Source organism: Bos grunniens, chromosome 17 (genome assembly GCF_055505025.1).
Source record: "Bos grunniens cultivar Pamir isolate PY7600 chromosome 17, Bosgru_T2T1.0, whole genome shotgun sequence".
In the NCBI taxonomy this organism is placed as follows: Eukaryota; Metazoa; Chordata; class Mammalia; order Artiodactyla; family Bovidae; genus Bos; species Bos grunniens.
This window is the reverse complement of record NC_141181.1, coordinates 65,169,716-65,191,863: the sequence shown is the minus strand read 5'-3', so window position 1 is coordinate 65,191,863 and position 22,148 is coordinate 65,169,716.

Genomic DNA, 22,148 nt, shown 5'->3' with positions numbered 1-22,148 from the left:
TGGCTCAGTGACTACGTCTCTGACTTCCCTCAGCATTTCTGTTTAGAGCTTGGGGCTTCAGCCAGACCAAGGCAGAGAGCCTGTGGTCAGAACAAAGGGCCCATCTTTGCCCATGCATGCATGGTAAATCCCTTCAGTCATGTCCAGGTATTTGTGACCCTATGAATTACAGCCTGCCAGGCTCCTCTGCCCATGGGATTCTCCAGGCGAGAATACTGGAGTGGGTCTCCATGCCCTCCTCCAGGGGATCTTCCCAACCCAGGGATCGAACCTAAGCCTCTTATGTCTCCTGCGTTGGCAGGAGGGTTCTTTACCACTAGTGCCACCTAGGAAGCCCTCGTATTTGCTAGTAGCCATTGAACCACAGGTTATCGAGCCCTTTGAAATTTGTAAAATGTGCATAACAATGGTTTCTGACTCATTAGTTAGATGAGATCGATAGCTTACAGTGAACGGTGTCCCACTCATGAACTCCGAAGAAGAAGATTTAACTTCGGGACCAGGGACCAGGCTTGATCACTCCAGAGCTTTTGTACAGCAGTTTTATTAAAGTATAAAAAGGACGGAGAACGCTTCTGACATAGACATCAGAGGGGGATGGAGAGTGCCCCCCTTTGCTAGTTTTAGCAAGCTGCTTTATGCCTGTTAGAAAGTTATTAATCAGATAAGAGAGACACCTCGAGGCTGAGGGAGCTTCACCAGGCCGCTCTCCCACAATATGCACTTTTGAGATAGGATGGCATGAGGTGTGTCTTCCCCCAGCCATAAAACAATTGATATGAATACTGGTCTGTTGAGCTTATTATTAGCCCAAGGTTTGAGAAAAAAGTTAGTCTTAGGTGGATCCATTTTGAAGAAAGGCAAATTGCAAAGCGCATGCATAGTTTCATTAACCTAGCTTGAGAAAAGCATTCCCATGGAGAAACCGCCTTTTAATTTTGTATGGAGAAGGAAAAAAATTGGACATTTGTAGTTTGTTTCCTCCAGCCGCTTAAGGGAGAGATAAAAAATGTCTGACACTTGCAGCCTCTTTCCTCCGTTTGGAGACCTCTGGCTTTCCTGCCTCTTACCCTCTCAAGATGATTCATGTAAATGTGTAAGTGCTGAAAAGAAGTAGCTTTTATGTTGGTTATTCATTCCTAAGTGTACCCTTATCCCTCTCAGTCTATAAACTTGGATGGTCATAAAAACGTAACTTAATTTCTTTTCCTGTAACTAAACCCAGTTTTATTTGGAGCCCCTGTTTGGCATCAGATTCCTCAGAAAGAGACTGTAAGATGAGGATGTATGTAAAAGTGATATATAAGGAAATGGTCTCGGGAAAATCTGATCAAGGAGCAGACTAGTGAGCCTCCCAAGGGAAAGGGTGAAGCCAGGTCCCAGGGAGGGTAACCTTCCGTCTGTACCACTGGGCGCTGGGCACAGTGATGGCCGCACACCAGGATGGCCCAGACTGGAGGCACAGAAACTGAAGAATTTGTTCCTCTTTCTCACTATACTCATCAGCAGCAGCTCAGGCCTGTACTGGGGAATGTGAATGTCTGGGCACTTTGGATTCTCCAGAGGGGCAGAGCCAACAGGGCTCTGGAAGCCTGAGGGCAGTTCAGTTCAGTCGCTCAGTCATGTCCAACTCTTTGCGACCCCATGGACTGCAGCATGTGAGGCCTCCCTGCCCATCACCAACTCCTGGAGTTTACTCAAACTCATGTCCATTGAGTTGGTGATGCCATCCAACCATCTCATCCTCTGTCATCCCCTTCTCCTCTCGCCTTCAATATTTCCTAGCATCAGGGTCTTTTCCAATGAGTCAACTCTTCACATCAGGTGGCCAAAGTATTGGAGTTTCAGCTTCAACATCAGTCCTTCCAATGAACATGGATGGACTCCTTTAGGATGGACTGGTTGGATCTCCTTGCAGTCCAAGGGACTCTCAAGAGTCTTCTCCAACACCACAGTTCAAAAGCATCAATTTTTCAGCGCTCAGCTTTCTTCACAGTCCAACTCTCACATCCATACATGCTGCTGCTGCTGCTAAGTCACTTCAGTCATGTCTGACTCTGTGTGACCCCATGGGCTGCAGCCTACCAGGCTCCTGTGTCCATGGGATTTTCCAGGCAAGAGTACTGGAGTGGGTTGCCATTGCCTTCTCCGCATAGATACATGACTATTGGAAAAAATATAGCCTTGACTAGACGGACCTTTGTTGGCAAGGTAATGTCCCTGGTTTTTAATATGCTGTCTAGGTTGGTCATAGGTTTTCTTCCAAGGAGCAAGTGTCTTTTAATTTCATGGCTGCACTCACCATCTGCAGTGATTTTGGAGCCCAAAGCACAAAATCTCTCACTGTTTCCACTGTTTCCCCATCTATTTGCCATGAAGTGATGGGACCAGATGCCATGATCTTTGTTTTCTGAATGTTGAGCTTTAAACCAACTTTTTTACTCTCCTCTTTCACTTTCAACAAGAGGCTCTTTGGTTCTTCTTCACAGCCTGAGGGCAGCCCTGCCACAAAAGAGATGTAGGTGCTGGCCATGGGGCGCCCGAGCATGCGGGCAGACGGTGTGCATAAACATGGCAGAGGGTTCGAGGGATGTAGGGGGGATCCTAATAGCATCAGCTACAGATCCCATTCTGCCTTGGAGCAGAAATCTAGACTAGGTCTGGTGGGGTTTCCCTGGGGGACACGCATGGTAACAAAGTGTGGCAGTGAGACAGGGATCAGAGCCCTCTGCTCCAGTCTGTTCCCTCTGGCCTGAGCACTGTTCATGCCTCTGCCCACCTAACTCACTGCAGGATGAGTCTGAATTTCTGCCCGAAAGTCCTTTCAGGTCCCCAGCTCTGCCTGTAGGAGCCCTTCTAAGCTGCTTTTACACCGCTCTGGGATTTAGGGAAATTCCACCTCCAGGACCCACTTCAGCACCTGGATTATTCTCCTGCTCCCGTGCTACACTTTGGCACAGGAATCTCAGAAGGGTGGGTCTCAGGTTCACAGGTGAGACCACGCTGGGGGCAATGAGAGCTCTGAGGTCTTACCCTCTCCCGTCCCCAGGATACACCCAAGGGAAGGGCTGCTGCAGGCGTCTACTGCTCTTGGACAGACCAGTCTACCTGGACCCTTCGTTGCTTCCTAGAATCAGCCTGGGAGTTGGGTGGGCGAGAAACAGAGCTCTTTCTTAGAGTCCTAATAATGTGAACATTCTGATTCTTTCTCTCTGATTCCTCGATTCCCGGGCAGCTTTTCTAAGAATAAGATATCTTGGATGACCTTACTTTATAACTATGTTTGTTTGTTTATTGTTGGCTGCGCTGGGTTTTCATTGTGGCGCAGGCTTTTCTCTAGTTGTGGTGAGTGAGGGTTACTCTGTCGTTGTGTTGCTCAGGCTTCTCGCTGCGGTGTCTTCTCTTGTCGTGGAGCTCGGGTTCTAGGGCGTGCAGGCTTCCGTAGTTGCAGCTCCCGGGCTGTGGAGCAGACTCGGTAGTTGTGGCACACACGCTGGATTGCTCAGCAGCATGCGTGAGCTTCCTGGCCCAGGGATCAAATTCATGTCTCCTACATTGGCATTGGCAGGCAGATTCTCTACCACTGAGTCACCAGGGAAGCCCTATCTTCTTCTTGTTCAGTTGGCAAGTCATGCCCGACTCTTTGTGACCCCATGGACTGCAGCATGCCAGGCTGTCCATTACTGGCACATAATGGGCATGTAATGGACATGCAATGGACCACCCCTGTATATTACAATCTCCCAGAATTTGGGCGAATTCATATCTTTTGAGTTGGTGATGCTCTCTAACCATTTCACCCTCTGCTGCCCCCTTCTCTTTTTGCCTTCAATCTTTCCCAGCATCTTAGATGAGCTTATTTGCAAAGCAGAAATAGAGACACAGACACAGAGAACAAACGTATGGATACCAAGGGGGAGAGGGTGGTGGTGGATGAATTGGGAGATGAATTGAAAGACGTACACTACTGATACCGTGTGTGAATAAGATAACTAGTGAGAACCTACTGCACAGCACAGGGAGCTCTCCTCCACGCACTGTGGTGACCTGAATGGGAGAAAATCCAAGAAAGAGGAGATACAGGTAAACACACAGCTGATTCACTTTTCTGTACAGCAGAAATGAACACGATATTCTACAGCAACTATACCCCAATAAAAATTTATTTAAGAAACATCTTTTTAGATATTAAAAGAATAACAGGAAGGATATCTTGTGGTGCTTAAACTACATGAGAGTCAGCTGGGGAACTTAATAGACCCTCAGCTTGGCACAGGTCAAATCCCCAGAGACTCTGATTCAGGATAAAGACCTCGAAACTCACAGGCCAGGAACCTGACTGCTTTATTATGTCTACTCTTCTGTACCAATTCTTTCTTAGGCAGAAAGCGGCCCCACCAGCCACTTGCTGCCTAAATGGGGGGAAAGGAAATGCAGCATGGAAAACAACTCCAGTTAATACTCCAGAATGTTATGCTGCTGCACAAGACTTTATTCTAACTTGTGAAGCCCTTCTAAAAATTTTTTGTAAAGTGTGATTGTTTCATCTCCATGTGCCTCCTCACTTCCAGCCATGTGTCCTCATTATACAGACATCCCATTGTGAGCTTTGCGTTTGGGTGTGGCGTTCTCTTTCTCCCCTGCAGCAGCTTCTTTGCCGTTTCCTCCCCACTGGATGTTTCTTTCTATAAGGTAGATATGCAGTTAGACAAAAATCCACCTGGCCGCGGGTTCTTCCTAAAATTCATCCTGAACAGGTGTATAAAAGGGACCACTTGCTTTGGGGGAAAGAGGCTGTGGTCAAGAATAGATTCTGGGGCTGTATTCTGTCTCCACCTCTTAGCTGTGCGGTTTCCTTTTTGGTAAAGAATTTGCCTGCAGTGCAGGAGACGTGATTTCGATCCCTGGGTCAGGAAGATCCCCTGGAGGAGGGAGTGGCAACCCGCTCCAGTATTTTTGGCTGGGAAATCCCATGGACAGAGGAGCTTGGTGGGCCATCCGTGGGATGGCAAAGAGTTAGCACAACTGACCCTGCACACACACACACACACACACACACACACACACACACACACTTCCTTTCTCTGAGTCTTGGACGATGAAGGTAGTGACACGATCCACCACAGACAGGGGCTGCGAGGACTTGAATGAGCAAGTGTGTGGAAAGTGCTTCATACAGGGAATGCATGGCTGGCACAAGTACCCATAAGAACAGGTGTTTGGGTCTTAACCTGAGGTTTCTTCCGCAAGTTTTCCAGGTAACCACCAGCATTCCATGGGACATGCCCTTCATTCCCATTTGGCTTCAGATGGGAAAGGAGAGATGCATTGGGTTTGAGAAACAATAGGGGTTGGAAAATGTCAGTCAAGGGCCAGGGAACCAGTGAGAGTGAGGATTCTAAGCTATTCTAGAGAATGTCACTTTATATGAGACCAGAACGACCTTTCGGGGTCTCCTTAGCTCTGAACGGGCTTTGTTAGAAATGACACCTACAAAGAACAGTCCATAGGCAAAAGAAGAGTAGGCATAAGTGATTTTTAAATTTTACGTTTTAAAACTTTACATCCCAGTTTGGGGTTACGAAAAGATGAGTCAGAGAGTACAGAAACCACCCTTACAGAAGTTTACATTTATTGAGGGCCTGCTATGAATCTAACTGCAATACAGGAGACCCAAGTTCGATCCCTGGGTCAGGAAGATCCTCTGGAGAAGGGAATAGCAACCCATTCCAGTATTCTTGCCTGGAAAATCCCATGGACAGAGGAGCCTGGCAGAGCCAGGCCTCTGAGAACTTTACACGCTGTATCTCATTTCATCCTGTCTTAATCAGCTCCAGCTGCTGTAACAAATACCAGAGACTGGGTAATTTAAACAGCAACCACTTATTTCTCACAGCCCTGCAGGCCAGGAGGCCCAAGATCCAGAGGACCCTCTCTTCCTATTTTGTGAGTGGTTGCTCTCCTGCTGAACCCTCACTTGATGAAGAGAGAGAGAAAGCAAGCCTCCTTCTCTATTCTGAAACCCTTCATACATCCCAAAGGCCCCTGTCTCCAAATACCATTACCTTGGAGGGCAAGGTTTTAGTATATGAATTTCACGTACAGGGAGCACAGTCAGCCCAGAGCACATCCCTTCAAGTATGAACTCAGTACTATTTTCATCCCCATCTGAGAGATGAGAAAACCCAACTGAGGGATGGTAACCAACTCACCCCAATTGACATCGCCATTTGGTGACAGTGTCGGGATTCAAACCCAGGTCTGGTTCCAGAGCCTCTTCACAGCTTTATTTAATGCTTTCCATTGAGAGGCAACCCCTCTTCTTCCTCCGAACAGTCCACTTTAAAGCAGCGGGTCTTAGATTTTTTTGAGAAGCCAGTGAAACTCATGGAGCTTCTCCTCTCGATGCACATAAAATACCATAAGAGCTGCAGTTGAATATCAGTTGATATCAGTTATCAGCTGACATCAGTATCAGTTGAATATCAGTTGAATGTCTTCTCAGACATTTCTCTTGGGTTGTGACCCTCACCTTACAGATCCTGGGGGTCGATAGGGTAGGGAATCAAAAATAGACCACCTAACACACAGGTGAACGTCACAACAGGATCATCCAGCCACTCCCTGGGATTACATTGTCATGACCTCGGCCCGGCCATTTTACCTCTCTGAGCCTCAGTTTCCTTGTCTGTAAAATAAGGTGGTAATAACACATGCTTCTAGGGTCTTGCAGAGCTTTATTGAGATAGTAGGTAGAGCTCTTATGACAGAGCCTCGTGCATTGTGAGTTTTCTAATAAGTATTTGCTATGTTATTATTATTCTTAGTCCAGAAACAATATTCTCTGTTGCTTTCCCCTTCTATTATTCATCAGTCTTTTGAGTATCTATCTCACCTCTTTCCCTGGAGAAGGGAAAGGCTACCCACTTAAATATTCTGGCCTGGAGAATTCCATGGCCAGTATAGTCCATGGGGCCGCAAAGAGTTGGACACAACTGAGCAACTTTCACTTCACTCCACTCACCTCTTTAATAAGGCAACGAGCTCTTAAAAGCAGCCAAACCCCTTGGGATTAGATCCCAAGTTTATCCCTGTGTGACCTTCAGACAGCCCTTTCACCTTCCTGAGCCTCAGTTTCCTCTCCTGTAAAATGGGAATAATAATAGAACCTGCCCTGCAATATTGTTTGTGTATGTGCTACTTGCTGGAACATAGTAAGGACTGCTGCTGCTAAGTCACTTCAGTTGTGTCTGACTCTGTGCGACCCCATAGACGGCAGCCCACTAGGCTCCTCTGTCCCTGGGATTCTCCAGGCAAGAATACTGGAGTGGGTTGCCATTTCCTTCTCCAATGCAATGTTAGCTTAGCATCGTTGTTACGGGTACAGGCATTATTATCAGTAATTCTATCCCACTGAAAGCTGAGTTCACAGATTTTGTTCAATAAATGCTGGTTGGTTGACAGCTGACCCCTTTCATGTCAGACAACCAATGACACTCCAGTTTCCTGGGTTTCCTCGTACTAGGAAGGAGCACGGGCCCTGCTGTAATACAGGAAGCAACAGCTCCAACATCCACCCAGGCTGATCTAGGAACAAGAACACTGGGTGGAAACAGACACTGAAATATGATGCTCCTGGCCCAATAAAATTGTCAGATGGGTCTGCTCTGAGCAAGTGCCTGGTTAAGCGAATCTAAGCGCAGCTGTAGTCTACTCCACGGCACCATTGATGAGCAGGGAACCGATCAATAGTCTGGGCTGGAAGCAGAGGCGGTGCAGGGAGGTGAGGGAATCCAGGCAGGCCCCGACTGGCGGAAACAAATTAATTGTGTCTCCAGGACTGCCTGGCAGGAGGGCCATAAATCATGATGGTAATCGATGGCTTGGGGGTGGACAACCCTGAGGCAGACGTGGGGGCTCCAGAGGAGGTGGGAGGACCCGATATAACCAGAGGGGTCATATAGAATAGGCCAGACAGCCCCAAACCCGGATCTGCTGTTTCTGACTGTGTGACCTTGGGCAAGTCTCTGAACCTCGCAGGGACCACTTCTGCATCTAGAATAATGGGGCTGTTAATACCTCACGGGGCTAGAGATGCAGACCGACACCCCCCTCCCTGTCCACAGTGGCCACTGCCATGCCACTGCTGAGCACTTGGGATGCAGCAGATCCAAACTGAAAAGTGTCATGAGTATAAAAGCACACACTAGGGTTGGAAGACTTAGTATAATAATAAAAGGAATGGGAAGCATCTCAGTAATGGTTTGTCATATCTGTCACATGTTGAAGTAATAACATTTTGGATATATTGGATTAAATCATATATATCATCAAACTTAATTTTACCTGCTTACTTTTATTTTTAAAATGTGGCTACTAGATAAAATGAATGTAAAATACTTCCATAGTTTTTTACTATGCTTGAGCACTTGCTGGAATGATAATATTGGGGATATATTGGGACAGATGAACTAGCATATTAAAATTAACTTCACCTGTTTCTTTTTACTTCTTTTTAAAATGTGGCTATAAGAAAATCTGAAGTGACATATGGGACGATCACTATGTTTCTGTTGGATAATACTAGTCTAATCCCTTCTTCCTCTTGTATGGTTGTTTTTTCCATAATTTTATTTATTTCTGGCTGTGTTGGACCTTCACTGCTGAGCGGGCTTTTCTCTAGTTATGGAGAGCTGTGGCCATTCTCTAGTTGTGACGTGCAGGCTTCTTACTGCAGCGGCTTCTGCTGTTGCGGAGCGTGGCCTCTACGGTCCACGGGCTATCAGTAGCTGTGGCACACGGGGGCTTAGTTGTTCCGAGGTATGCGGGATCTTCCCCAATCCGGGATCGAACCCGTGTCTCCTGCATTGGCAGGCAGATTCTTTACCACTGAGCCACCAGCGAGGCCCCGTTCTTGTACATCTTTGCTCCATGAGATTTGATGAATTGCCGTGCTACCCTGGACAAATCACTTCTTCCTTGCCAAGTCTCAGTTTCCTCACCTGTCAGAAGGGGAGGATAATCACAGTTCATACTTACTGAGCCTTCACCGTATACCAGGCACAGGCAGACCTCGTTTTACGGCGCTTCGCTTTATTGCACTTTGCGGATATCGTGTTTTTCACAGATTGAAGGTCTCTGGCAACCCGGCGTCGAGCAAGTCTGTCGGCAACGTTTTTCCAGCAGCGTCTGCTCACTGAGTGTCTCTGTGTCACGTAAGGAAGGGGAATAAAAGAGGACGGCTCCCGTTTAGGCACCGCGTACCCTTGGGCCAGGTCCCCAGAGAGCCCTGACCGTGCATTACCTCGCTCAGTCTTCCCCAGGACCTGGGAGGCGGGTACCACCTCGTGTTGCCAGATGTGGATACTGGGGATGGGAGGAGCCGGGTGTATGTGGGTCCCACACCCCACGACCCCGCCCGTTCCCTGGCTGCAGACAGAACGAAGGTCTTTGCATCCGTTGGTTCAGGGCCCGCCTCCACCCCCACGTGACTGCCCTGCGCTCATTAAAGCCACTTCTGGACCGTGTTTTGCCCTCCAGTCAGTCGGCTTGGTAATGGCGAGAGCCCAGAGTCCTGCTCTTCACGCTCCAAATTGAATTACATCCATCAGCCCGGCGCCAGCACTATTGTTCCCAGGGCCTTCCCAGCTTTAATTAGAATATTTTTATTTTCCCTCGGAGAGGGCGGACAGCCGATCTCAACTTCAATAACCTTGCCAGAGGCCAGAACCTGGAACTGCAGGGCTCGTGGGCCAACTGATGGAGCGGCCAGCAGGAGACGGGGCAGACGGCTGGGACGCCACGCTGAATGGGGGCCCCTCGGCCTTCTTTCTCCCACCCTCGGCAAGCTGGTGTGATGCTAAAACTGGCGGAGAGAACCCAGCAGGAAGTGTCTTTGAAGAGGACACATGCATGCATGTGTACATACACACACACAGAGCCATGGGGGATAAAGGAGTCAATTCATTAGCACGTGGATCCAAGTTCAAGTGCAAGCATCATGGTTCACCCCACACACCAAAGCAAAGTGGTGAGGGCAGCTCTGCCTCAGAGAAATTTAATGCAGGCTTCCTATGTAATTTTTAATTTTCTAGTAGCCAGGTTGTTTTAAAAAAGTAAAAGGAAACCACTGAAATTAATTTTAATAATCTCTCTTATTTAACCCTGCACATCTGAATCTTGTGCCAACATATATTCAATATAAAACATTATAATGAGATGATTCAGACGCAGATTTCAAAATCTGGGGTGCATTTTATACTCATAGCACATCTCAGCCGGGCCTGGACCGTTTTGGTGTTCACTCACCGTGAATGGCTGTCACATGGGGCTGGAGCCCAGTGTTTTGTTAGAGTTATTATTGTGGACAAATTGTGAATCTCTCTGCCTTTGCTTCCTTCGTCTGTGGGCTCTGTGATGATAGCTTCTAACTCACAGGTTGTCATGAGCATTAAGTGAGATAATTCACACACTATGTGCATGCGCATAGTAGGTCCTGGTGTGTTATTCAATGGTTATGTTATTCAATGATTGCTGCCATAGTATAGTAATAGCTAATGCTGCTGCTGCTGCTAAGTCGCTTCAGTCGTGTCCGACTCTGTGAGACCCCATAGACGGCAGCCCACCAGGCTCCGCTGTCCCTGGGATTCTCCAGGCAAGAACACTGGAGCGGGTTGCCATTTCCTTCTCCAACGCATGAAAGTGAAAAGTGAAAGTGAAGTCCCCCAGTTGTGTCCGACTCTTAGCCACCCCATGGACTGCAGCCTACCAGGCTCCTCCGTCCATGGGATTTTCCAGGCAAGAGTACTGGAGTGGGGTGCCATTGCATAGATGGTATAATATAAGCGGGGCCTTTTGCTCATTGCTTTATACTCTTTGCTGACTTTAAGCCCCAGTACCATACTTTGGGGCTTCCCAGGTAGCGCTAATGGTAATGTAAGAGATCATGGCAACCCACTCTAGTATTCTTGCCTGGAGAATCCCCATGGACAGAGGAGCCTGGAGGGCTACAGTCCACAGGGTGGCAAAGAATCAGACACCACTGAAGAGACTTCGCACGCACCAGACTTTGAGGTAGAAACTATTAATATCTTTGTTTTACATACACAGAAACTGAAGCTCAGAGAGGGCTGAGGGTAACTCTCACTACTCAGAGCATGAGACCTTAAAATAGCTAGTTAAAATAGGAACCTTTGTAACCTGCCCCTCTCCACCTCCAGTGCTGGGCAGCAGGGTGACTCTGAGCAACTGACCTGGATCAAATCTTATCTCTGTCACTTACCAGCTGTGTGACCTTAGGCAAATTACTTGCCCTCTCTGAGCTTCGATTTCATCGTCTGTGAAACGGGGGCAATCTACTGTCTAAGGTTCTTGTGACACTTTAACGAGTTAACACATGAAGAGTGTTTGGCACAGAGTAAGTGGATCATAAGTGCGGGTACTTTTATTCTTTTTATTAATAGCATTTTCCATCTCTGCCTAGTCTCGCTCTAAGCTCCAGGAGGACTGTGCCACCAGTGGTTCCTTCCCCAGATGGACCACAGCATGGTCTTTACCCAGCCTGTTCCTTCTCCTGGATCACATCCCCTCCTTCCCTTACTCTTTTCTAGCTTTGCTGCCTCTTCCTCTGGGAAATCTAGACTCAGTTCCCTCCAGGGGTGGCCACTGCCCCCTGCTCCTGCCTCCCGACAGGGCCCTGGGATGCCTGCTTATCCTCTTATCCTGGGGCAGAGGCTTCATCAGGACAGGACCATGGCTGTTGTGCCATCTTCACTCCAGCCCCAGCACAGGGCCTGGCTCTGAGAGACTGCCTGGAAACACGTATGACCTACACAGAGATCCCTCCAATCATCGTTGCAAAAAAAAAAAAAAAAAAAGGGGGCGGGGGGGGGGAGATGGGGCTTCCCTGGTGGCGCAGTGGTGAAGAATCTGCCTGCCACTGCAGGAGACACGGGTTCAATCCCTCATCCGGGAAGATCCCATGCATCACGGATCTACAAAGCCCATGTATCACAACTATTGAGCCTGCGCTCTGGAGCCCGTGAGCCACAGCCACTGAGCCCACGCACTGAAACCACTGAGCCCACGCGCCCTAGAGCCCGTGCCTGCAACCGGAGAAGCCTCTGCAACGAGAAGCCGAGAATAGGCCCCGCTCGCTCACCACAGCTAGAGGAAAACCTGCCCACCAATGAAGACCCAGCACAGCAAAAAAAGAAACAAATTAATTGATTATTTTTAAACAGATGGGAGCTGTTCTTCCAGGGCTTAGTTTAGCCTGGCTATTCTCAGTCATTTCTAGCTGCATAGCAGGATGAGTCCCTTCACCTCTTTGTATATCCATCCCGCTTCACTCCCACACTGTACTCAGTCTTGGCCTAATTTACATACAGTATAAGGCACAAATCTTAAGTTTACGGCTTGATCAATTTTGCCAAATACAACACTCTTGAATCACCCAGGTCAACTTAACTCCAGAAACTTCCCCATGCCCCTTTCTATGTAATACTCAGGACCCTTTCTCCCAGAGGTGAGCGCTATTCTGGTTTCTATCACCAGAGAGTAACTTTCCCCACTGAACGGTAAAGGCATGAAAGCCTATAGTGTATGTGCTTTCACTCAGTGTAATTTCTTAGATTCGTGCGTGTTGTTGCGGATGTCAGTGGTTCCTTCCTCTTTATCGCTGAGCGGTATTCCATTGTTTGGGTTGTTGTTTAGTTTTGCTAAGTTGTGTCGGACTCTTTTGAGACCCCAGGGACTGGGACCCGCCAAGCTCCTCTGTCCATGGGATTTCCCAGGCAAGACTACTGGAGTGGGTTGCCATTTCCTTCTCCAGGGGATCTTCCTGACCGAGAGACTGAACCCAAGTGTCTGCATCTCCCACACTGCAGGCAGGTTCTTTTGCCATGGAGGAAGCCCATTGTATGGATACAGACTATTATTCTTGACTCCATTCTCTAGACTCCCGGTGGCTCAGATGGTAAGCAGTCTACCTGCAATGTGGGAGACCCGAGTTTGATCCCTGGGTTGGGAAGATCCCCTGGAGTAGGAAATGGCAACCCACTCCATTGTTCTTGCCTGGAAAATCCCATGGACGGAGGAGCCTGGCAGGCTACAGTCCGTGGGGTCTCAAAGAATCAGACACGACCGAGCGACTTCACTTTCACTTTCTTGTTTGTGGACATGTGAATTGTTTCCTACCGAGGTCTCTCTGTCTTCATCTGTCTTAGGTAGATACATCAGAGTAGCATGGCTGGATCCTGCAGCAAGAGTGTGTGTTACTGCATTAGAAACTGACAGATTTTCCACAGTCATTGTACCATTTTGCTTTAAGTCCTCAAGGCTCCATTTTCTCCGCTGTAAACTGGGGATAACGGGCATCCCTCTGTCATGGAGGTGCTGTGATGGGGAAGTGAGATACCTGTAGCAGAGCGGCTTAGCCAGGATCCTCCTTGTTTGCATTTTCTCTCCTGTGGGGTGATTTGCACCAGTGGTTGGTGTGGAGGGAGGAAGAGGCAAGGATTCAGCTCCACAGACAGGGTGTCCTGGGCCCAGGCCGTCGGCATTGAATAGGAGCTGGGTCACCTTGCAAGTGTCTCTTCTCTCCAGCTCCTCAGCAGGATTTCATGGTGTCTCTGCTCTGTGAGGCAATTACACAGTTGTGATGATTTGCACATCAGAAACAGAGAGAGCAGAAGCCAGACAGCCCCCACAAAACACCCTCTCCTCCACCTTGCAGAGGGACCTCGAGGTGTGGTCCCATGGCTGGCGTGAACCTCCCTGGTTTAACTGACCAGGAAGGGGCATTCTAAACAAAATTCACAGCCTGTTCCCTGAGTCCTGTAGATGTGGCAATCTTTAGGCTGCTGTAATTAAGGCTCTGTCGCAGCCACCACTAGAAACAACTTTTTTTTTACTGGCAGTTTGGATTGAGTTGTCGACATGGCTTTGGTTTGAAACTCAGCATATAAAATCTAAACCCTGAAGCTGGTGATTTTGGAGGCCGGTCTCTGTGGGTTTCTCCTGTTCATGGAATTTCCCATCTGTATCTTTGTATATAGATTTCAAAAGACCCAGTGGCTCAGCATCAGACAGGCATTGTTTCAGTCTCCCGCTCTGTCAGGTACTATCAGGGTGACCTTGGATGAGTCAGTGCCTCTCTCTGAGCCTCAGTTTCCCCATCTGAAAAATAGAATTATTATTCATTCTGTGTCCAAGCCCACAGGTGTTCTCCTTGAACCCAGCCGTTCTCCCATTTCCTTCCCTGACTTGTGGTTGGATTCATGGTCAACTGGAGTAAAAACCTCATTTCCCATTGTTCTCTGCTGCTGCTGCTGCTGTTGCTGCTGCTAAGTCACTTCAGTCGTGTCCGACTCTGTGCAACCCCGTAGATGGCAGCCCACCAGGCTCTGCTGTCCCTGGGATTCTCCAGGCAAGAACACTGGAGTGGGCTGCGATTTCCTTCTCCAATGCATGAAAGTGAAAAGTGAAAGTGAAGTCTCTCAGTGGTGTCTGACCCTCAGCGACCCCATGGACTGCAGCCTTCCAGGCTCCTCCGTCCATGGGATTTTCCAGGCAAGAGTACTGGAGTGGGGTGCCATTGCCTTCTCCATTCCCTGCTGCTAGGGGTGGTCATTTGGCTAATTCTGTCTGGAATGGTGTAAGCACAAATGTCGCCTTCAACGTGCTGGCAGGACCCTAAAAGAGATGAATGCTTGTCTCTGTCCCTTGCTGTTTCGTGCTGGCTGGGATGTGTTGTGATGCAGAAGCTCAAGCAGAGGTGTTGGGCCACGAGGAGAGAGCACCACATACTCGAGAAAGAAGGAATTCGAGTCATTCGCACATGCCCTGAACCAACTTTCTGGACTCATTTAACATAAGAGAGAAACAAACTTTCTTCCTTAAAGAAATGAACTTTGGTTTTGTGTCCTTGCACCGCATTCAGATCCTAATTGACACTTGCTGCTGGCAGTGTTAGGGGAAGCACACTGATTGAAACCGCCCACCCTGGCCAGGCACCATAGTAACCATTTGCATGAGCTGTTTTATGACAGGAGATCCTGATAAGGAATACGGAACTAATAAGCCACCACCAACCGGAAGAGTTCGGGAAAGGTTGAAAGGAGACACCACGTGTCCGTCCACTTCCCAGAATCCCTCTCGCTAGCATCCATCTTGGCTGAGCGATGCCTGTGCCACTGGGAAAGATTCTGAATTAGAGTGATTGGCCAAAGACCACCCGGAAACTAATCCCGTCACCATAAAACCCGAGACTGCGAGCCACGCGGCAGAACAGTTCTCCTGGGTTCCCTTACCCTACTGCTCTCCACCTGGGTGCCCTTTCCCAATAAAATCTCTTGCTTTGTCAGCAGATGTGTCTCCTCAGACAATTCATTTCCGAGTGTTAGACAAGAGCCCAGTTTCGGGCCCTGGAAGGGGTCCCCCTTCCTGCAACAGTAGGATTAGATGAGCTAATTCCTGTAAAGATGTCAGCACAGCGCCTGGCACATAGTAACCACTATGTTCTAGATATTTGTGTTATTTCTAAGGCAAGAGCAAAAAAGACATGATGAATTGTGGTTGGGCAATCTGGCTCGTCAACTCTGATTTGATTTAGGTGAAAGGAGAAAATTCTAAATAGAGCTCCCTGAACTGATGTGTGTGTGTGTGTGTGTCTGTGCGTATGCCCCCAGGGCCCATGCTTCTGCCAGAACCTTGTATAGGTGTGTGTGGGGTGACGGTGCTGGCTCATGTCCTCAGGCAGCTCCTCCTCTTTCTGCATCTGGAATCCGTCTCTTCATTTCTCGTCCCCTAATCTGCGGCCACAGCCTGGAAACCACGGGCTGTGCTGTGATGCCTTGCCTTTTCCCAGCACACAGAGTGCTCCACTGACGAAATTGGCCCAAATGATCCTTTATTGCCTCTTTATCCAGGAACTAAGACTCTCCTCCTCGGCACAGCTCTGAGGGAGGCCGCAGAAGGACATGGAATGAGCCTCCCCAACTGTGTTTCCTTAAACACGGAAACCTGAAGACAAGAGCCCTGCAGGGCCCAGGGCAGTCTGTGCTGCGTCCCTCTGTCCCTTCGGTCCCTGCCGCTGAGAGGCTTCCCCAGGAAGCCACACAACCAGGATGATCACATGCTGAGCACCTGCTCTGTGCTAGGCTTGGTGCTAAACCAATTCATGCATTCTTTCATTCAATCCTGATGCCATGGCTGGTATTGTGCCCATTTTACAGGTGTGGAAACAGAGGCTCAGCACGGTCAAAAACTTGCCCAGCAGCACACCCTAGTCCGGAGTCAGGTGCCACAGGCTCTACTGCAAATCATGACCCCTCCCACTCCCCTTTTCCTCATGGAACCTTCTGCCTTGAGCTGTACTCTGAATGGACACTAAAGACATACTCATGGATCCCTGAAAATAGCTGCTCAGTTGTTGCCAGGGGAGATAGGAATCCCTGGCCTCAGAATCCCTCTGTTCATCCTTACTAAACTCTTCGCTTCCTGAAAGTGTTTTAGTGTTCCTCTTTGATTATAAAACATTTGTGCTCTTCTAAAACATGCAGATGATTGCAAGGTGTATAGAAAAGTGTGTATCTCACATTATGGAGATACATATATGTGAGTGTGATGGAGTCCTCCTGTGGGTCAGCCCGACTGGATGTGCCATAGACAAGGCTGACTGGCACAGACTTGTCCTTGCTCCTAGCCTCTCTCTGTGAGCACAAGGACACAGATGCTTCCAGACTTTTCTATGTAAAGTTACATGACATTTTTTTTCTTTAATGGGGCCGTTTTATAGAATTGTCACAATTTTTCTCTTAATATCATCTAATGAGACTTTCTGCTCCCTTCCCAGAAAACAGAGCCTGGCAGAGTGGGTTTTGCTTTGGGTTGTGTTTATTTTTTGAATCGGGGTGCTGAGTCTGGAGGTGATCATCCTCCGTGGCTCATGGCGCATTCCCCTTATTGTCTGCAAGTGTCCCGTGTTATGCATTCATTCATTCATCCGTCCATTCATTCATTCCCTTTGATCCCCATGCCCCACTCTTATTCCCCCCCACCCCAGTTATTGTTCAGTCAAGGTTAGGGTTAGGTCTCCCAGAGTTTGCTCAAATTCATGTCCATTGAGTTGGTGGTGCGATCCAACCGTCTCATCTGCTACTGCCCTCTTCTCTTTTCACCTTCAATCTTTCTCTGCATCAGAGTCTTTTCCAATGAGTTGGCTCTTCGCATCAGGTGGCCAAAGTACTGGAGCTTCAGCTTCAGCATCAGTCCTTCCAATAAATATTCAGGTTTGATTTCCTTTAAGATGGACTGACTTGATCTCCTTGCTGCAGTCTAATTGGATATCTTTTTATTTGAAGTTGTTCCTGGAAAACATGCTTCATGTGAATGCCTTTTTCATGTACCTAAACGGCACTGTGCTGTGGGTTTCCCCCTGTCATTTTTTTCATGGCACTGTGATTTGAAGCTCCACCCACGTGGTCATGCCTGCTCGTAGGATTGCTGTGTGGCACTCCCTGCTGTGTGTCCATCGTGTTTTACCCATCTGCTAGAGGGCCTCAGCTTGCTGCCCTTGCAGACAGCATGGTGGTGAGTGTCCTCGTGGGGGCCCTCACATGGCCCCCAGTGGAATTTCTCTGCAGTGGATTGTCAGGTCGTGGGCCATATGGACTCAATCCCCAGAATGGCTGCCCCTGGCTACCCTCCCAACCAGTACCTTCATTGTGATGCAAACCTCAGCAAGTATCTTCTGATTGAGCCCACCTGGCTCCTGCACCAGACTCCTCCCCATCCTCTGCTAGGCTCACTTCTGGAAAGCCAAAGGTTCAGTATTTAGGTGTATCCATGTAAAGGTTCCGGGCTTCCCAGGTGGCTCAGTGGGTAAAGAATCCACCTGCAATGCAGGAGACGCAGGAGACTTGGGTTCAATCCCTGGGTCAGGAAGATCCCCTGGAGGAGGGCATGGCAACCCAGTTCAGCATTCTTGCCTGGAGAATCCCATGGACGGAGGAGCCTGATACGCTACAGTCCATGGGGCCGCAGAGAGTTGGACACGACCGAAGTGACTGAGCACACACACACATGCATGCATGTGAAGGTCCCGAGGACCTTCTCCCACTTCAGAACTATAGTGCCTCTCGGTCCTCTCTTGTACAATGGGGAGAGTTGATTAGATCATCTAGGAAATCAATAGAGCAGAAAGAGTCAGGAGACCTTGAGTTTGAGTCCTAGCTCTGCTCTTACCAACTATGTGCCCTTGGACAACTGGCTTCACCTCTCTGAGCCTCGGTTCCCCATCTGTGAAATGGGCACCTATCCCATAGGGTATTATGAGAATGAGATAATGCGTGAGAATCTCTTCACACCTTGCCTGGTAATACCTACCTGCCATTCTTATTGCTGTTGATGTGAATATTGATGATGGTGCCAGTAACAGCAGCAGCAGCAACAGAACTTATGTCCATATTCAATAGTTATTCTAATTTTTATTCTATAATTAGAATAATAATCCTAATTCTCTAGGTCAGAATACTGGAGTGGGTAGCCTTTCCCTTCTCCAGGGCATCTTCCCAACTCAGGGATTGAACCCAGGTCTCCCGCATTGCAGGCAGATTCTTTACCAGCTGAGCCACCAGGAAAGCCCAAGAATCAGTGAGCCTGTGGTAATTTTAGCCACATGGTTGCCACTCAATAGATTGCCTCTCGTTTCTGCCCCTGCATTTTGCCATAACACCTCAAGGAGGCAGTAAAGAGTCACAGGCCTGTGCAGTCTGAGCAGTGCACGTTCAGAAGGTTCATGTTTTAAAAAGTGCCGAACCTCTTTTTATGGATTTCAAACCATGAATCTTGCTGTTGGATTTCTTTTCTGTGCGTCTCTTCATCCTGGACCCCTGCCAGCTTCTTAAAAGGCTGATGAGTTGAACAACACATTTCCTTCAGCAAACGCCAGTCTTCTATCTAACCTGCCAGGTTTAGCTAGATTCCCATTTATATTTTAATGCAGGTGCTAGATTTTCATTGTTTGCTGTGCATCTGGGCCCTCCTCTAATGGGACCGTATATCTCACTTTTATAGGGTAGCCGTATGCCTGGCTGCAGACAGTCTTTTCCTGAAATCATTCTCTCATACTGGATTCTGCTTTTTAGTATATACATGCATTGGTGTAGCCAACAAATATTTATTGAGCACTTATTATGGTTCTGACACTGTTTGGCTGTAATAAAGCATGTTCTCCTGAAACATTCCACAGGGGGAAAGCAGATATTGAACAATTACATGGATAATGAGTTAAATTAAACTACCATAAATTTATGGCATTATATTTATATTATATTATACAAACATATACCTGAGAGAAATAAATATGGGAGGAGACACACCAAAAAGTGAAAGTTGAATTTCTGCGATGATGGTGTATTGGACAGGACTCTTCCAATTACATGAATCAGAAACTCAATTTAAACTTATTTAAGTAGGAAAGGGAATTTGTTGTCTCATGTATTAAGTCAAAGGATATGAAATTATCCTTTTTAAGTCAAAAATTGTAAAATATTGGCAATTGTATATGGGTTAATTTAATAACTGAAAAAAAAAAATCTCTGAAAGTGTTGGTCTCAGGTATAGTTGGCCCTGGGTGCCCAGACAATGTTAGAAATTTCTCTCTCCACATACCTCTGAGAGCCTCTCCCCGGCTTCCTTCTCAGGCAAGCTCTCCACAGACTAGCCACTCTGCTCTCAGGCTGCTTTGCAGCTTAGGACCAGGAGAAAAAAGCCTCCTTTTTAATGATTCTTGGGAAAGTTCTGGGCAGTGCTCTAATTGGCTGGACTTGTTTGTGTTCTTTTCCACCAACCAGTCACTGTGACCAGGGCTGGCATGCTCTGATTGGCCATTTTTTGGGTCACATGCTCTTCCCGTTCTGCCAGAGGATAGAGTTAGTCCCTTAATTAGTTGTGTGGAGAGTGAGGCATGTATGGGTTCCCAGAGCAGAATGTGAAAACTGCTACTGGATATAGTGAGAGGAAATGGTTGCCTCAGGGAGATTTCGGGTAATATTTTATATATATATATATATATTTTTTTTTTTTTTTTTTGCCTCAGCATTTCCTAAATCTGTACAGTTCAGTTCAGTTCAGTCACTCAGTTGTGTCCGATTACTAGCAAAATATTTTTTTGAGTTATTGGAAAGAAACCCAAAGGTATTAAGAATGAAATTTGGACACAAACGTGGCCTGGCTTTATTCCAGGCTGATAATGGCTTTCTGTGTTATCCCTTCCAGGTATGATTTCCATTTTAACCAGAGTCAAAATGTGACTCCACGGAGAGTGTAATGAAGGAATTTAGGGCACCAAGCAAGTCTGTGAAACTCCAAGTCCATTGTTTGCCTTTGCTGAGGCCATATTGCCATGAAATCCAGTTGACCTTGGAAAAAACGCCTTCCTAAGGATTATCAACAACCTCAGAAGTGGCATTCAGCTGTGAAATTCAAGTTGTTTTCACCTGTCAGATGGGGATAATAACAGTCCCTTTCTTTAGGGATTGCTGGGAGATTAATGAGCTAACATAAGTAAGCACAAGCCTTGAGCAGTGGGCACCCCATTCCCTCCTTCCCATAAAGCCCTCTTCCCAGAAAGGTCATGGCGGGAAGTGGCATCAACAAGAGTTTGGGACTGATCAGAGCTGAATGCAAAGCCAGCTCTGCCGTTCACTAGCCTTGTGGTCTCAGGCGGGACCTGTGATCTCACTACCTCTCAGTTCTCTTCCCTGAAACATGGGCATGGAGTTAACTTCTGTGCGGAGGTGAGAGGACCGACAAGGTAACGTTTTCATAAAACACCTTGACGCTGAGGGGACCCTCAGTACACACATTGGCTCTCACTCCCTTTGCAATGACTTTGGACCCAGTTCTTTCCCCAGGGCATCAGTGGAAATCACAACGCTGTAGTTAGAGACTGGTATCTTAGAAAAGATATTTACGTGTGTAATTGTGGTCATTACATAATGCAACATAATGCAGTGGGAAGGTGATGCATTCATGCAGAATCAGCAGGCTCTTAGACTCTGATCTTAATATACTGATTTGCTTTTTCTCTTAAAAATTTTAGATGATGTATTTAGCTATTCTAAAAATGTTATATCACCAAAGATACTCACTTATAATATTTTCTAACCATGAGCTCAGGACTGATATTTCACCCCATGATTTGTCTGTCCCTCTCTTCATCCACCCATCTGTTCTTCTTACCTCCCTCTCTCCCTTCCTTCATTCCATCTTCCCTTCTTTTTTTTCTTTTCTTCTTGCCATGCTCACCATCCTCCCATCCATTTATTCATCCATATATCCATCTGTTTACACATCTATCCATCTGTTCATCTTCCCTTCCTCCCTTCCTGCTTTCTTTCCATCATCCTAGCTTTCCTTCTTCCCACCCTGCCATCCTCACCATCCATCCATCCATTCATTCATGATTCCCTGTATTCATCCTTTGCATCCATCCATCCATCCGTTTAGCTACAGTGGCTACTATGTGCCAGGTCCATGTTCTGGATGCTGGCCACACGTTGATAAAGAAGACAGACGTGTTGGGTTCTTGGGAAGCGGAATGTGACTGGGACACTGTGATTTGGGGACAGGCTCAATACCTGGGGCAGGGGGGCCTCAGGTCAGTGCAAGAGTCTGGACCCATAGCATTGCCGCTGTGTCGTAACCACCTGCACATCCACCCGGTTAGCAAAGTCCGCCAGCCGCAGGGCCCCACAGGGACTCCAGCCTTCACTCACTGCTGCAGAAGCTGCTCCCTGTGGGTGCCCTGTCCCTTGGGGTCCATGAACCACCAGAGAAGGGTCATCGTGGGATGAGAGTGTAGGTAGGACTTTTAAGAGGAAGATGTTGGATTTCCTGTTCAGAGGGCTCTTGAGGGATCAACTGAAAGTGTAAATATAACGTGACTGTTTCGCACCCAAAGTTTAAGATTGGATTTATGCCCGTTTTGAGTAAATCCTCACCCTCCTTGGTTTAGCTTCGGCTGATCTCAGTTGGTTTTTGTTAAAACCAAAATATCCTCACCTGCAGCCCACGAGGATTACTTTGCTTCATCGTTGTATTCTAACAACCCTGGGATGTTGGATTGATTACTGACGCCATTT